This window comes from Mastomys coucha, unplaced genomic scaffold, assembly GCF_008632895.1.
Source record: "Mastomys coucha isolate ucsf_1 unplaced genomic scaffold, UCSF_Mcou_1 pScaffold7, whole genome shotgun sequence".
Lineage (NCBI taxonomy): Eukaryota > Metazoa > Chordata > Mammalia > Rodentia > Muridae > Mastomys > Mastomys coucha.
The window spans coordinates 72,867,371-72,883,548 of NW_022196913.1; the positions used below are offsets into that span (position 1 = coordinate 72,867,371).

At 40.9% G+C, this 16,178-nt stretch overlaps 1 protein-coding gene across 1 annotated transcript in view; it reads right to left on the bottom strand.

Moving 5' to 3' along the window:
* Positions 1 to 15,418: 15,418 nt before the first annotated feature.
* Positions 15,419 to 16,178, bottom strand: part of Tspyl5 (TSPY like 5) — a 3,968-nt gene continuing 3,208 nt past the window's right edge. Inside the window, exon 1 of the mRNA XM_031359182.1 lies at positions 15,419 to 16,178. This exon is cut by the window's right edge and continues 3,208 nt beyond it. The gene's annotated coding sequence lies outside the window, so the exon portion shown is untranslated.

Sequence of the window (16,178 nt, forward strand, 5' to 3'; positions counted from 1 at the left end):
GAAGGCCATACATCCAATGATATGTGGGCAACACAAATTGGATTGATGGATATTTTTTTAAAAAGACACAAAAAGTTAGGTATATAGAGATGGGAGGTATATATGGGAGAAGTTGGGTAGGAAGGTGAATTTAATCAAAATATATTGTACAAAATCTCAAGCTAATTCAAATGAGAGAAAACATAAAAATAAAAAATAAAGTCTGGGCTATAGCTCAGTTTTAAAATACTTGTCTAGCTTTAACAAGCCCTGAGTTTAATTACTCAAACCATTAAAGATAAAATAAAATGAAATGACAAACTAAAATAAAAATGAAGAGTAAAATCAAGATTCAATGTTAGTTAACAAGGCCTCTAGCTTTAGACCCTACTCAATTATTTTAACAGGTAAACTACCTTTCCCTCCCATTTGGCCATGTGTCATTCCTATATTATATCAAGTACATTTTAATATATCAACAGTTTTCATATATAAAAACACAAGTATACAGATATACAGATGATTGTAAATATATTTATTCACACAATTATATATCATATATTGTTTTGCTATAAAAATTTAAAGGATCTTCCATTTTCATAAATTTTGAATTTAAAACTACTTTTATTTTTATGATCACACTTACTGTACTTATAAGTAACTTATGAGACCTCTACATATTCATTGCTAGACGATGCAATGTTACTTTTAAAAGAACATATACTCAAGGCGGGACCAGCCGGGAGGCACAGGCCTCAGAAGTGACAGGGAAGCTGGGACAGGATCCTTTCTACCTCCATCTACACCTAGGAGGGACTCCAGCAGCATATATATAGCAGAGGATGGCCAAGTCGTCATCAATGGGAGGAGAGGCCCTTGGCCCTGTGAAGGTTCTGTGCCCCAGTGTAGGGGAATGCCAGGGCCAGGAAAAGGGAGAGGGTGGGGTGGTGAGCAGGGGGAGTATGGAGGGAACAGAGTTTTTTTCTGTTGTTGTTGTTGGTTGTTTTTGTTTTTTTCTTTTTTTCAGAGGGGAAACTGGGAAAAGAGATATCATATCACATGTAAATAAAGAAAATATCTAATAAAAAAAGAACATATATTCATTTATTTTGACTTTGAAGATTTATGTTTTAATAGCTAATAAATATTCTCATAACTTGTGAAAATCTTGTGGACCCTAGATAAGTAATTGGTAAGTTGCTCTATACTTCTCCCCTCTGTCCAGGAGCATGGTAACCAGGTCTAGTCCCCTTTCAAGTGGATCTCAAAGAGGCCTCGGTCCTGTGAGCTGGCTGCTGTGTAACATTGCTACTGGGTTCCATTTGCTCTCTGTTATCCAAATGACCACAGCTCTGAAATTTTCTTCCTTCTCTCAGGGGTTAAGGCTTTGGCTATGGAATGTTTACACCAAATTCCCTGAGCAGGATTTTCTGTCTGCTGTTTTGTACCCTGCCTCCAAACAGGAGAGACTAAAGAGGGTGAGACTCAACTGGACAATCTCCTGCATCCCTGTATGGAGAGTAAACTTGCCAGGGTAAAGCTGCCAGCATCCTGCAGCTGACACTACATCTCAGGATCATAGGAAGCCAGTGTGCCATTCCAGAGGGACCCATTTAGACAGGCCCTTATTTAGATAGAATTTCACCCTCTTCAGAGGATCATTATGAAAAATAAATGATGCTCTGACTCAAAAGATGTTCTGTCCTCAGGATATTTTCTCTACTAAGAGCAGCACCATTTCAATGACACTTTCATCTTCATGGATACATACTCGTTCTGTGAAGATTTTCTGAAGGAAATTCCATTAAGACAATTTAATTCCTGAACAACTCTTTTAAATAGTCCTGTTAAATCTTTTCCAGTTTTTCCTATCTCTATTCATATTGTATTTCTGTATTTCACAGAATTTATTTTTACTGAAGTCTAGTTTTTCCATGGACATGCTATATAAACTTTAGCTTATCAATCATCCTGTTTTTGTTAAAATACTGAATATTATGGTTGTAACTTTTCCCAAAACTTTTATAGACAATTATTTCTACAGAGTTCAACGGTTCTAAGTCATAGTAACATATCAGAATTTTACACAGCACAAATTTTAATTTCATTTCCACAAGTGATATTTACCACAACTTTTATAAAATTTTATTAATTCTATGAAATTGTGCCTCTTTCAGAACACAGCCACATGTTTATGCCTTCAGCCACTTGTTTATTCCAAGGCTCTGACCTGTTTCAAAGGACTTCCTTGTGTATAATGAATCCTGAGGATGTGAGCCTTAGAGTCAGACTATCTAGGTTAAGCTGGGAAATAATCTTTATGGTTTCTTATATATTAAATAGAGTCACTACTAGTCCCTAAACCATAAAGTTCTTGTAACAATTAAAAGTATCACATATCCAAAGTGTTTCACACACATGATACATAGGCCATCTAAGACTTGGTAGCTCTTGTTATTGCTCAAACCACTTTTAAGACAATCTATAAGAAACTATCTGAAGCTCCATTACTTAAACTATCAGCAATTTATGTCTCAATACTACTGCATTATATATACATGTATATATGAATATATATTGTACATGTGTACATGCATATATGAATATATATATATATATATATATATATATATATATATATATCACCTTGTATTTATCCATTAAACTGTTGAAAGATGGTTTTCCCCCTTCAGCTACTGTGAACAATGCTATGATTAACCATGAGGTACAGACCAGAATGCTGGTAGAGCACAAGCAGGAGTGAAGTATTCATACCTGTGGATCAATACTGAAAGCATCATGCTAAGTGAAAGGAGCCAGTTATAGAAGCCTGTCTCCATTGAAACAAAAGGCAGATTGGGCTAGATGGGGGAAGAAATGAAGAGTGACTAGTTAATGAAATAACTGCTCTTGAAGAGATGGAAATATCCTAAAACAAGTGAGGCAATGGTCGCACAACGTTGTAAATGTACTTTTAAATGCCATCAAATTGTATTCCCTAGAAGACTGAATCTTATGTGAATTTCACATCAATTTTAAAAATCACAGCCAAAGCAATTCATTATTTCTGGGGAGTTGGAAGGGTTCATTCCAGCAAGAGGGCTGCTCTTCCACCCATTTCCTCATTCTCCAGCGGCAAGCTTTATAAACCCCGTGTCAAGGCACTAACCAAGCTTCTGTTTGGTAGTATGCTAGTAAAACAAAAACAAGTCACATGTCTAGTCCCAGAGTCAGCATGCGTGAAAGCTGTACAAGCATATTGACACCAGGAGGCATAACTCACTGGGGGCCATTCCTGTGACAGCCTTTGAAAGGCGCCGTTCTTCTGATCATCTACTTCAAGCCAGACCTGGGTCTGAAATGATCTACTTCTGACTAATAGAACCTTCAGGCTGGGGCTTTGGAATGGGGCGATACAAGGCTTCAACATATCCCGTCTCCTCAGAATGGAATGACTGGGTTCCCTTCAGCAGTCCTCTTTTTCCAGGCTTCTCCCATATTCAATTTCACTGGTTTTGATCAGAGCCCATCTTGCTCTCAATTCTGATCACAATTTAATGTGAAACAGATGAATGGGCAGCAGGACAGACTCAATAAAACAGTCTTCACAGCATCCAACTCTGAGGGCTGTGGACACACCACTCTGACATTCCTAGGAAGTTAATCCTATCAACAATGGCCAGGGTCAGCTCTACTGTGAAAGAACACCCCCACCCAGACAGCCTGGCAGGCAGAGTATCCCCAGTGTGCTTAAAGATAACAAGATTGGTTTCCAGGAGACAAGAAACCACAATAGTTGACTGAAATTATGCAAGATTGGCACTGTCATGATCCCCACGTTAAAAATGAAAAATATACTAGAACATTCCCTGCCAAAAAGCCCTTGCTAGAATGAAAGGACCATTGCCTTCAGCTACTAGTTTCTGGAGACCTCACCGAAAGGCATCCCTTTCCTGTCTGGGAAGCCTATACGTATGCCCATAAAAGCCATGGTGCTGTAGGGAATATATGTTTTCTACTTCCCCTATATCTCACACAGGATAATCTATAATAAAATATCCCAGAGGTCAATACCATATCTGGTCTGCCTGCAGAAATCCTATATGCTAAAGAGAATTTAAACCTCCTCAATATCCAGCAAGACCCTGAAACTCAGAGCTGCAGCTCATTATCTCTGCAGACCAACTACAGTTTGGAGTCAGGCTGCATGATGTATCAGATGGGATAAGAGTCTGCGTGAATCAAAAAGATGCAAAGAAGCAGTGCTTACGCATCACAGATGTCCATTTCTCTTTCACAGAAATATCTAGAGGACTCTAGCCCAGGGACAACCTGGAGAATCCACAAAACCTTCAGGAACCTGAGATTCCTTCCAGCCCCCAGATTTTCCATGGTTAGGTTGCAGCCCACACTCAAATAACAAGCAGCAGATGGGGGAAGTGTAACAGCATAGGAGTAAAGTGGCTACACTGCCTTTTCTTAAAGTTCCCGGAGGCTGCCACCAACATGTCTACTGTCGGCCCAGGAGAGAAAGTCATTGCATTGTCATCTGCAAAGAAAATTATAGAGTGACATCTTCCTTTTGAATGGCCATCTTCCCTGGCTAGACTTTAGCTGAGGAATGACTATGAAAGAAGGGTGGGAGAAATTCTGAGAGATGCCCAGCTGGTCTCAACTCAAATGCTACTCAGCACTCATACATGCCAGGCCTCAGTTAGTGAATAAAGGAATCACTGTATCTCCTCATATAAAGGGTGTGTGGAAGACTCCGCTCCTCTTCCAGAGAGTCGGAGAGAAAACAGATGCCTATGGATTTAAATGAAGATGTATTGACCCCCAATTTGATCCACCAACCTGTAAATATTCTTTCTTGGATTATCAGCTACACAACCTCATTTTTTTCAAATGATCATAGATGTGGGTGACTATATATGAGTCACTAAAATAACAGAATGTCCTCCTGCTACTTAGTGTTGATAAATGTGCTATAACATAGGACCTAACTCAAAGTATCTTTCTCTAATGTGTTTGCAGACATTTAGTGCAATCTGCTTGTCGCTCTTGGTTGCACTGTTAAGAATGGGAATCGCTGTAGTATTCTGAAAATAGAGAGCAGCTCAGTGATCTACAAGAGCGGAGGCATGGGAGAAACAAGATTGAGACAGGAAGCATCCACTGCAGTGTTCCCCATGGTCCCCAGGGCCAAGCATATACACTCACAAAAGGCTTGGATGAGTTGTTTTTCTCAAAACTGCTGAAAGTCCAGAGTTTTGACTGTGGGCTGATATGAGTGGCAGTGAGAACCAGCAGCTAGCACTATCAAGCCCTCTAGAGTGTAAGCCCTATTTCTGAAGGCAGGTTTGGATTTTCACAAATCAGGACCTAAAGGTCTGTACTCAAGAGACTTCTTTGAAACCACACAGTAGTTAGTGGGATAGAAAACATCCAAAGTCTTTAACTAGGCTAGAAGTTTCATCATCACATTAAGGATCAGAAAACTAGGGAGTCAATGCAGCCAGTAAAATAATTGTGGAATCACAGGGACTCGAGTCCGAATCCACGGAACCCATGTAAAATGGCACGTATCTGCAATCTCGTGGCGAAGAGTCAGGACAGCTCCCTGCAGCTCAGTGACAAGCCAACCTAAACTAATCATTCAGCTTCGGGTTCAGTGGGAGATCCTGTCCCATCAAATAAGGTGAGAAAGCTATTGAACAAGATACTCCAAATCAACCCTTGTCCTTTTCCTGCACCCACATATGCAAGTTCACGCTCCCTCATATACACACCAGGAAAATGGTCCTAAGAGTGGTCAAACAACTTGCCCAGTATCCTGCAGCCAAGATGCAAACCTTTGTGTGTCTTGTAAAGCAAGTGGACTACTCACTGCCACCACTCTGTCCTGTTCCTTTGCTCCTTCTGACTTCTCTACCCTGCACTGCTGCACTGGTCCCACACCTTGTCAAGGTGATTGGAGGCATGGAGTGGCTAGTTGAAAATGCCCTATACTGGGATGACAGAGAACTCCTGATGGTAGCTCCTGTAGATTCATAGATCACTACGATTTCTAATGGGCCTCTTACCCTTCCCACGCAGACAGACAGATGGAAACCCTTCCAGAAGAGAGGCATTCAGGTAGCAGTAGCATCTTCTTCTAAAGGCAAAGGGAGTGGGGGTGGTGGGGGAGGGTAATGGCAGAGGCCCCCCCTCTGATCGACAGGAGCCCTGAGGCATTGGAGTCAAAGCAATGACTATACAAGGCAGAGACCCACAAACAGAGGGCAGGGAGAAACCAAGCTCTGCCAAGACCACACTCTGCAATAGAGGCCTCTCTCTCCCAGCTGTACCTACTAGCACTGCCCAGCCGCAGGGTAAGGAGTCGCCAATGTGTCTGTGAGGAAGTCCTCATTCTTGTGCTTAAAATGGAGTTAGAGCATTAGGAGTTAATTTTGGGTGGATAATCTTCCGCGTGAAGCACTTTCGGTTCACTTTTCAATGATTGTTGACTGTCCAGGGATGAGCATCTCCACTGGCTAGCCACTCCCCAGTTTACACCCTCCATGAAGTAAGTACCCTGGCAGTGCGTAACTTTCTCCATTCCCGGTTTCCCCTCCAAAAAACAAACAACAAACAAATGGGTTTCTTTTTGATCGAGGTATCCCCTCCTTCACTTTCTTCCAGTGTAATGGATATCGGAGTGAAGCTCACGTGGACTGACCCCTTCTTGTTAGTTGGGCTGCAGACTGGATGCTTTACCGTTTTTAAGTGTGGATGGATGTAGCTTTGGGGAGGAATGCCGCACAGGAAGCAGAATGAACTCTGCCCTGCCTGAACCACCCGCAAGGTGGATTCCCCCTTCTGAAGGAGCCTTCCAGGAAGTTGGTTCTCCAGTAAACTCTAGCTTCTGCTTCTCCAATAAACTCTAGCCTCCGATTCTCAGAGCAAAGTAACGTCTGTTGAAGCTCCCGGCTTCCCCGCAGCCAGCATTCTCCTTCAGCAAACATCCCGCGGCACCGTCCTCCTGCAGCTGACTCGGTACAGAGCTTCACTTGGTCGAAGATAAGCTCAAAGGTCTGAGACAACTTACCCTGGTCCCAGGGTCCATCATCATCCATGCTGGGGCGGGACTTCATGGGCTTGTCCTCTTCCATGCCGGGGTTTTTTGCTGGCTTGATCTTACACAGAGCTCATGCATGTCACTATGAGTTTATGTGCACAACAGCCCTGCCGTGTCTGGCAAAAAACTGACTGCTTCCCTCAGGATGTCCACCACCTTAACATCTTTTCACTCCTCCTCCAAAATGACCCCTGAACCTTTCAGAGGGGAATGCGAAGCAGATTGTCCCATTTTGACTCATGTCCTCGTGTTTGGAGGGAATACTCATCAGCAGCCCGTTTGAGGATATTTTAAATTCAAGGCAATTACTTCCTGCTCTACATCCTGAGGTGAACTCAGCCATATCTCTGAGCCTCAGGTACGTTGCCTGTATGACTATGGCCAGTTTTACATCCCTCTTTTAACTAGGACTGTCCAGTGTTGGAAGACAATCATTCATCTGTAATCCCTCTGCATCTACAGTTATGAGGAGTAACCATCGACACATAATCTGCCAAATCTGGAACATACTGTAGAGAAGGGAAGGAAGAGCTACAGACAAGCAGCAAGAGCAGGGGCCGTGAGGAGGGGTGAGGTAAAGGACAGGAGTCTGAGAAGTGAGTGCTGAGAAACTCCTAAACTCTGAAGTACTGGCAGGCAGCCTGCCATACATATGGGAGGTGCAGAGCAGAACTCCAGAAACCCAGATTGCAAACTGTGGTTAGGTCAACAGTGATAGTGTCTATACTGAATGTGGATGGGCATTTTCGAGTCATTATCCCCTAAACAACACTGTGTAGCAAGTGTTTACACAGCGTTCACAATGGAATACGTGGTAAGTAATCTCGGAATGATGAAAAGAACGCAGGAAGGCGTGTGCAGACGACATGCCAACTCCTCTTTAGTTTATATAAGGAACTTCTTCAGAATCCTCCAGTTTTGGTGTCCTTATTGTTTAGGAACCAATTTTCCATCAATGGTAAGGGATGACGACGGTATGTGGAAAATCCTTTTTTCAAGTTCTCAGGCACTAGCACATGTCACATGGCCCCATCTCTCTGCCTCCTGAAGATGCCCTTGTCATATGTAAGTGGGATCCACTCCCTCATTTCTTCTGTTTTTCAGTATCACATTACCACACAGGAGCCACTTTATGGATTATCTGTTCCCAAAGGGAACACCAGAATAAAATAATAAGGGAAAGTACAAAATCCTTAGAAAAGAACAATAATTAAATAAGGATTAGACTGTGTGGGTTATGAAAGGGGCAACCAAAACTCCAACAACACAAAGACTGTCACACTGTGGGAAAAGACATGGTAGAGTTGGTAGTGCTTGATGCTTGAGACCTATCCAGGCCCTTTATAAATAACAGGGTTTTGGTCCTACCCACACCTACTTCTTTCATAACAAAGACAGCTTCTGTTCAGTGGCAAGCTATTATTTGAGCCAATCCGGCATCTTCCACCTCCCTCTAGTACTAGAACAGTGGTTTATTTTTATTTGGAAAAGATTTCATCCCTTTCTTATTACCAGTCCTTGGAGCTTGGGTGTGGTTGAACCTATGCCTGGCTTTGGGGATGGGCAGTGACCCAGGCCATAGCTTAGCTCAAGTGTTTATAATGACCTGATAAGACAAAAGAGTCAATCTCAGGTCATCTCTCTCTCTCTCTCTCTCTCTCTCTCTCTCTCTCTCTCACACACACACACACACACACACACACACACACACACACATACACACACACACACTCTCTCTCTCTCTCACACACACACACACTCTCTCTCTCTCTCTCTCTCTCTCTCTCTCTCTCTCTCTCTGTGGATGTGTGTGTGTGTGCGTGTGTGTGTCTGTGTGTGTAGGTGTGAGTGGTGTGTGGATGTGGGTGCACGTATGTGCTGGCAGAGAAAACAGAGCTTTTTGTTTTCTTTTGAGGTTGCTGAGAGGGTATGAGTTGTGGACATACAGCACCAAGTAAGTCACTTTGCTATGAGGAGAAAAGCATAATCCACCCTGGGATCAAGCAAATCTGGATTCACTGTCCTGGACTTTTCAGTTCCCAACATCAGTAATTTAATCCTCTTACTACACTAATTTGAGTCTTATTTTTGAATAACTTCCATCTGATTTTACTCCCCTATTATAAGTAGAGAAAGCAGATCTTGCCAAAGCACTACACACTAGATTACTACAATATGGTACATGTTTGATTGCAACTCTTAGATGCCAGACTCTGCAGCTCCTCTGCTGATGTTTCACCTCACTGTAGGTACTAAACCTCACATTGGAAGACACTTAGCAGTAAACCATTCTCAAAGTCTGTGGCTCAGTCAGGTGAGCAATGAAGATTCCATATTCACTGTTCTTTCCTGTTTCCAATTGAGTTTGTTTGGATCACATAAGTCAGTACTTTTAAACACAGACTCAGCCTGCTAGAAAGTCAACAGGTTCTTCAGTCTTCATCCCCATTCTCTTTTCTTTGATCTACAACATTCTGCTGAACTATTGGAATAGTCAAGTTAAGGGAAATACAGGCAATGACTGTCCATCAGAACCTTCTCTTTATATGCCAATTTCAGACCATAGTCCTTGTTCAACAAAGCCTGGGGAGCATTGAAAATAACCAACAGAAAAGACTGGGACAGAAAAACACAGTCAGGGAGCTGATCCTGTGCCACAGCTCTCCATACCTAAATACCTCCAGGAGGGAGCTTGTCTCCCAGGAGTGCTGATAAACACAGGTAAGACCAACACTTCTGCTCAAATTCCTAGCCAAAAAGGGATACACGCAAAGCCATCAGGACACAGGAACCAAGGAAAAGCCCAGGACAGGATCATTCCAGTTTCCATCTGCAACACAGAACTGATCCTGTGCTAAAACCCTTGATACTCAAATTCCTCCTGTAGAGATCTGGTCTCCCAGGAGTACTGACACACAGGCTTGCAGGAGGGACAAGCCACAGTCAGAGACAGCAAGACCAGCTAACACCAGAGATAACCAGATGGTGAGTGACAAGGTGGAGAACATAAGCAACAGAAACCAACACTACTTGGCATCATCAGAACCCAGTTCTTCCACCAAAGTAAGCCCTGGATATTCCAACCTACCAGAAAAACAAGATTCTGATGTAAAATCACATCTCATGATGATGATAGATGTCTTTAAGAAGGATGTAAATAACCCCTTTAGAGAAATACAGGAGAACACAGGTAAACATCAAGAAACCATTAAAGAGGGAACACAAAAATCCCTTAAAGAACTACAGGAAAACACAACCAAACAGATTAAAGAATTGAATAAAACTATCCAGTATCTAAAAATGGAAATAGAAACAATAAAGAAATCACAATGGGAGACAACCCTGGAGATAGAAAACCTAGGCAAGAGGTCAGGAGTCATAGATGCAAATATCACCAACAGAATACAAGAAATAGAAGAGAGAATCTCAGGTGCAGAAGATACCAAAAAAAATATTGACACAACAGTCAAAGAAAATGCAAAATGCAAAAAGATCCTAACCCAAAACATTCAGGAAATCCAAGACACAATGAGACCAAACCTAATCCATAATAGGTATAGAAGAGAGTGAAGATTCCCAAATTAAAGGGCCAGTAAATATCTTCAACAAAATTATAGAAGAAAACTTCCCTAACCTGAAGAAAGGGATGCTCATAAACATACAAGAAGCCTACAAAACTCCAAATAGATTAGACTAGAAAAGAAATTCCTCCCATCACATAATAGTCAAAACACCAAATGCTCAAAACAAAAAGAATATTAAAAGCACTAAGGGGAAAAGGTCAAGCAGACCTATCAGAATTACACCAGATTTATCACCAGAGACTATGAAAGCTAGATGATCCTGGACAGATGTCACACAGACCCTAAGAGAATACAAATGCCAGCCCAGACAACTATACCCAGCAAAACTCTCAATTAACATAGACGGAAAAACGAAGCTATTCCATGACAAAACCAAATTTACACAGTATTTTTCACAAATCCAGCCCTACAAAGGATAATAGATGGAAAACTCCAATAAAAGGAAGGAAACTACACCCTAGAAAAAGCAAGAAAGTAATATTCTTTCAACAAACCCAAAAGAAGATAGCCACACAAACATAATTCCACCTCTAAGAACAAAAATAACAGGAAGCAACAATCACTATTCCTTAATATCTGTTAACATCAATGGACTCAATTTCAATGATAACTTGGTCAAGGAAGAAAGAAAGAAATTAAAGACTTTTTAGAATTTAATGAAAATGATGGTACAAGATACCCAAACTTATGGGACACAGTGAAAGCAGTTCTAAGAGAAAAACTCACAGCTCTGAGTGCCTCCAAAAAGAAACTGGAGAGAGCATACACTACCCGCTTAACAGCACTCCTGCAAGCTCTAGAACAAAAAGAAGCAAATACACCCAAAAGGAGTAGACTGCAGGAAATAAAGTCAGGACAGAAATGAACTAATTAGAAACAAAATGAACTATGCAAAGAATCAACAAAACCAGGAGCTGGTTCTTTGAGAAGATCTTTCTTTTCTTCCTTCCTTCTTTCCTTCCTTCTTTCTTTTGTTCTTTCTCCCTTTCTTTCTTCCTTTTATTCTTTCTTTGTTTTCTTATCAAATACAGTCTAACAGGAGTCAAACTGAAGAAGGAAGCCTCAGTTGAGGAAATGTCTCCATCAGATCGTATAGCAGGCAGAAGGTCGTTGAGTATTTTCTTGACTGATGATTTACTATTGCAAGTGCCATCCCTGAACAGCTGGAATAAGAAATCAGTCTACACAAGATAGTAATTCTATCCCTTCATGGCCTCTTCTTCAGTGCCTGCCTCCAAGTTCATGTTTGATTTCCTGTCCTGACTACCGTTCATAATGTACTGTAAGATATAAGATGAAATAAACTCTTTCCTCGCCAAAATAAATAAATAAATAAATAAATAAATAAAAGTTTCAGGAAAACTACATGTTACTTTGATACAGTCATCCCAAATACATTTAAAATGATTATAAAAATCTGCCACAGAAAAAAAATGGTGATCCATAATCAAAAAAGTTACTACAGCTTAAACAGAAAACCCTTCTTGCTCAGGACTGTCATAGCCATGGCTTATAAAAACACAGTTATTGATGAATGCAATGTCAATTAGGTGTACATTCCTGAGGTCTTTTTAGCTGTTATAGTTTTGTCTTTTTCTCCTCATTATATCAGGTATACATTGTTCTATAAACTATGGTAAACATACCAAGAATAAAAATTTTAAACTTTGTTAAAAAATGTGATATTAAAAATAAGAGTTGTGATATGCCTGATTTCTCACACTCCCTAGCGCTCTACTTTATCATGTGATTTCTCTCTCATACACTTCCCACCATGATGTTACCTGCCATAATGAGCAGCAGACAGGAGGAGCTGAGCAAACTATAAGCAACAAACTTTTTCTCTTATAAAAGTATCCAGCCTCAAATATTCCACCATAGTAACAAAAAAAATTGATTGATAGAATGTTTTAAGTGGGCCAGATGGAAAATACAGGCTCTGCACCTGAGAAGGAACAGAAACCTAATTAGATGGGATCCAGACGGACTGCCATGAGGATTCTGCATAAATTCTAATTACAGGCTCCTGCCTGAAAAAACAAAAACAAAAACAAAAACAACAAGCAGCTGCCTACTCATTCTACACTCTACATATTGGCCAATAGAAAACACTCTGAGATATTTGTCTGTTGGTCTGTTCACAACAGCCAGAAAAGGAAGTAATCTGGATATACATCAACAGATGAATGGATAATGAAACTTTGGTACATATACACAATGGAATTTTATTCAACCATAAAGAAAATTGAAATTTGCAAAAAATAGATGTATCTAAAAAGTATATTATACAGGGTAATTCAGACTCATAAAAACAAAACATACCAACTTCTTTTTCACATGGATCCTAGTTTGTATACAGGGATGCATAGTGATGGCTGAAAATATGGATAAAACTTAAAGTATATAGATGGGAGAGCATTAGATAAAAAGAGGTGCTGAAGGGGACCAAGAGGGTAGATGAAACATTAGAAGAAAAAGAGAATGAGGGACTTACCAGGAGGATTGGAGAGGCAGTGGTGGGGACAGTGAGACTGGAGGAGCATCTAATGCAACACTTAATTTTAAAAATGTTGAAAGAAAAACTCTGGGTTTTACTTACAGCTGATGAGATGGTTCAGATGGTGAGGACACCTGCCACCAAGCCTGACAACCTGAGTTCAATCCCCAAGACACAGGTGGTGGAAGGAGAGACCCAATTCTGACAAATTTGACAGTTCTGACCCCCTACACCTGGTATGGTACACTCACACCATGAATACACACAAAATAAGCAAGTGTGTTTTTTAATTACCTGAAATTATTCAAGTATAGGAAATCTGCATAAAGATGCTCATTCCTCACTTCCCTTTGGAGACATAGCTACAGGAGGCCTGCATTTTCCTAAGTAAACAGTCAGCTAGAGCCCCAGAGTTGTTGCTCCTAACCTACACACAACCTGCTCAACTTCCTGCCCAGGCAACCAGCTCCTCATTTCTTAAGGTCTCTCAGCATCAGGCTAGGTTTGTCATCCTTATACTAGAAAATATTTTTGTTCACAAATCTGTCTCTATAAATAGTTGAAAGTGGGTGAGAACATATTCTGGTAACTGACTTACATTTAGGAGCTGGAAGAATGGGTGTGGATTTTTCAACCAGACTATATTAAATGCTGGGATCTGGCCCAAATGATTTTCTAAGCTTTCTTTTTGTCTTATTTCCTTATACCTTATAAAAGTATGGAAAGGATTAAGCTAAACCCCATAAGGTTACTGTAAAAGTACCTGGAACATGATAAGAAGCCTTGGATACTATGCAAAGCATGGACATTTTACAATGGTGTCACTGGACAATGTTCTTTTACCATTACCACATTCACACAGAAGACCTAATTCCCAGCACCTCAGACTATCTAGACTATTTTTTAAAGGGTGATGGAAGTCAGACTCATGAACTGGCCTGACTGCAGTTATATATGGCTTGCTTCCTAGGAAGCTAAGTTCTGACATATGATATACCAAAAAAAGGCCATGTGACCACACAAAGAAATCCATCTGTAGCCAAGGAAACATGTCCTCAGAAGAAAGCCTGGCAATCCTTAATCTTGAGCATCTGACTTTCGGAACTGAGAGTTTACTCTCTTCAGCTTTGTAGCCTCTAGCCTGTGGTACTTTGTGCAGGAAGAAAACTAATATAGATGTACATATGAAACAACATACTTAATACATTTACCCACACTTATTTGTTCATCCAACACTGCAGCATCCACTATGCTCCAAACACTGCCTGTCCATGTATGCAGCATCTTTCCCTTCATAGAAGTTTATCCCCTTATCACATTTGTGACTGAAAGGGGGATGGTCACACAGTGGCATGCATGTGAAAGTCAGAGACAACTTGCAGGAGTTGGTTCTCTGCTTCACCTATGTGGGGTCCCATGGATCAAACTCGGGTCCGTAGGCTTAGCAAGAACCTTTTCCTATGGAGCTACCACGCCATCCTCTAAGGCCACTGTCTTGTCAGTTAAAAACCAAGCTCTTTTTCTAATCATTTTCTGTGGTGTTTGGTCATCGCTGAGGATGGCTTCTGATGGAAATTATCCCTTCTCTGGATGTGAAAGGCGCAGCATCAGAGAGCCTGACCCTGAAGACACTATGTTGAGATAGCTGGAAAGCCTTTGGACTTACTTGTGACTGAGCCAATCTCTTTCCTCATTCAGACTTAGGTGGTCTTTGTATGAAGCTAAGAGGAGTATTTTTTAAGTCTCCCTGTTAATTCTAACATGCAACCACAATTGAACACTATTACTCTAGTTTGAATGGACTTAAAATTTTTTTCTCAGTTTTCTTTTTATTATTTCTTTGAAGGGCCTCTAGGGTCACCTCAGTTGCAACTCAAAGTTGCAACTGCAATCACTAGCAATTAATCACCTGGAAGCTTGTTACAGAGTCCTGGATCTGCCTGACTACCAAACCAAAATCTACTTAACAGGATTCTCCACATAATTCAAATTCACTATGAGATGTTAGATATATTGAATTCCCATGAGAAGTGCCTGGAATACTCATTATAAACAAGACTAGTTGCTTCCTCTAGAGCCACACAAAACATTAGACTCTGGGAAGGGTCTGGGGAGCAAGATTTTAAGTATTCTCATGCCAGGCAAAGGCCTGAGGCCTGGGATCCACTCACCTCTTGCTTCTGCTCAGCTCTTGCCTCACACCCTCCAATTATTACTTTGTAATAATATTAAATAGAACAGTGACACAATAATTTTTTTATTTTTTTCCATTGTACATGCACACTTGCAAGTATTTATGCCACTTAGGAATAGGGAAATAATCACATTATTACCAGGATATCAAATTATCAACTATAATAACCAATGAAAAGATTGTTGTATTTGATTATTTTCACAGAGCACAGCAACCCTAACAGTCCGTGGGAGAAAAGAGTCTCAAGTGCCTTCCGTCGGGGTCCCAGGCAGATCTGCAACAGAACGGTCTCTTCTTTCATAGCTGTGCAGACGATAAAACATCCTCATCAATGTGTTTTTGAGTTCCACTAATTGTGAAGACTCACTTATGAGTCCCACTTCTGGAAAAATCATCAATTCACACAAAATTGACATTAGTGGACTTACTGTGGTCATGAGAGTGCGCATCACACCCCAATGCCTCGGTCTCTCAGAGCAGATGCAGCTGCGCTGGTAGGTGCACTTGGACTCTCACTAACAATGCAGGAGGAAGAAGCTCCAGCTGCCTTTACATTACTCATTGCTTCCAGGCAGAAGGTACACAGGGTCCAGGGACCACTGTCTGCACTCTGATCTTTGGAAATTTACATAGTAAAGAGCAAAAGCAAACTTATATAGCTCTGTTTTCCTTATCAGGCAAAAATACAAAAAGTGGTAAGATTTTACTTAGAGGACAAACACACAGCATTTAGCATAATCTTACACACACTAGGATGCACCTTCTACCCAATATAGTAACATTACTTTTGGTTTGTTTCTGTAATTA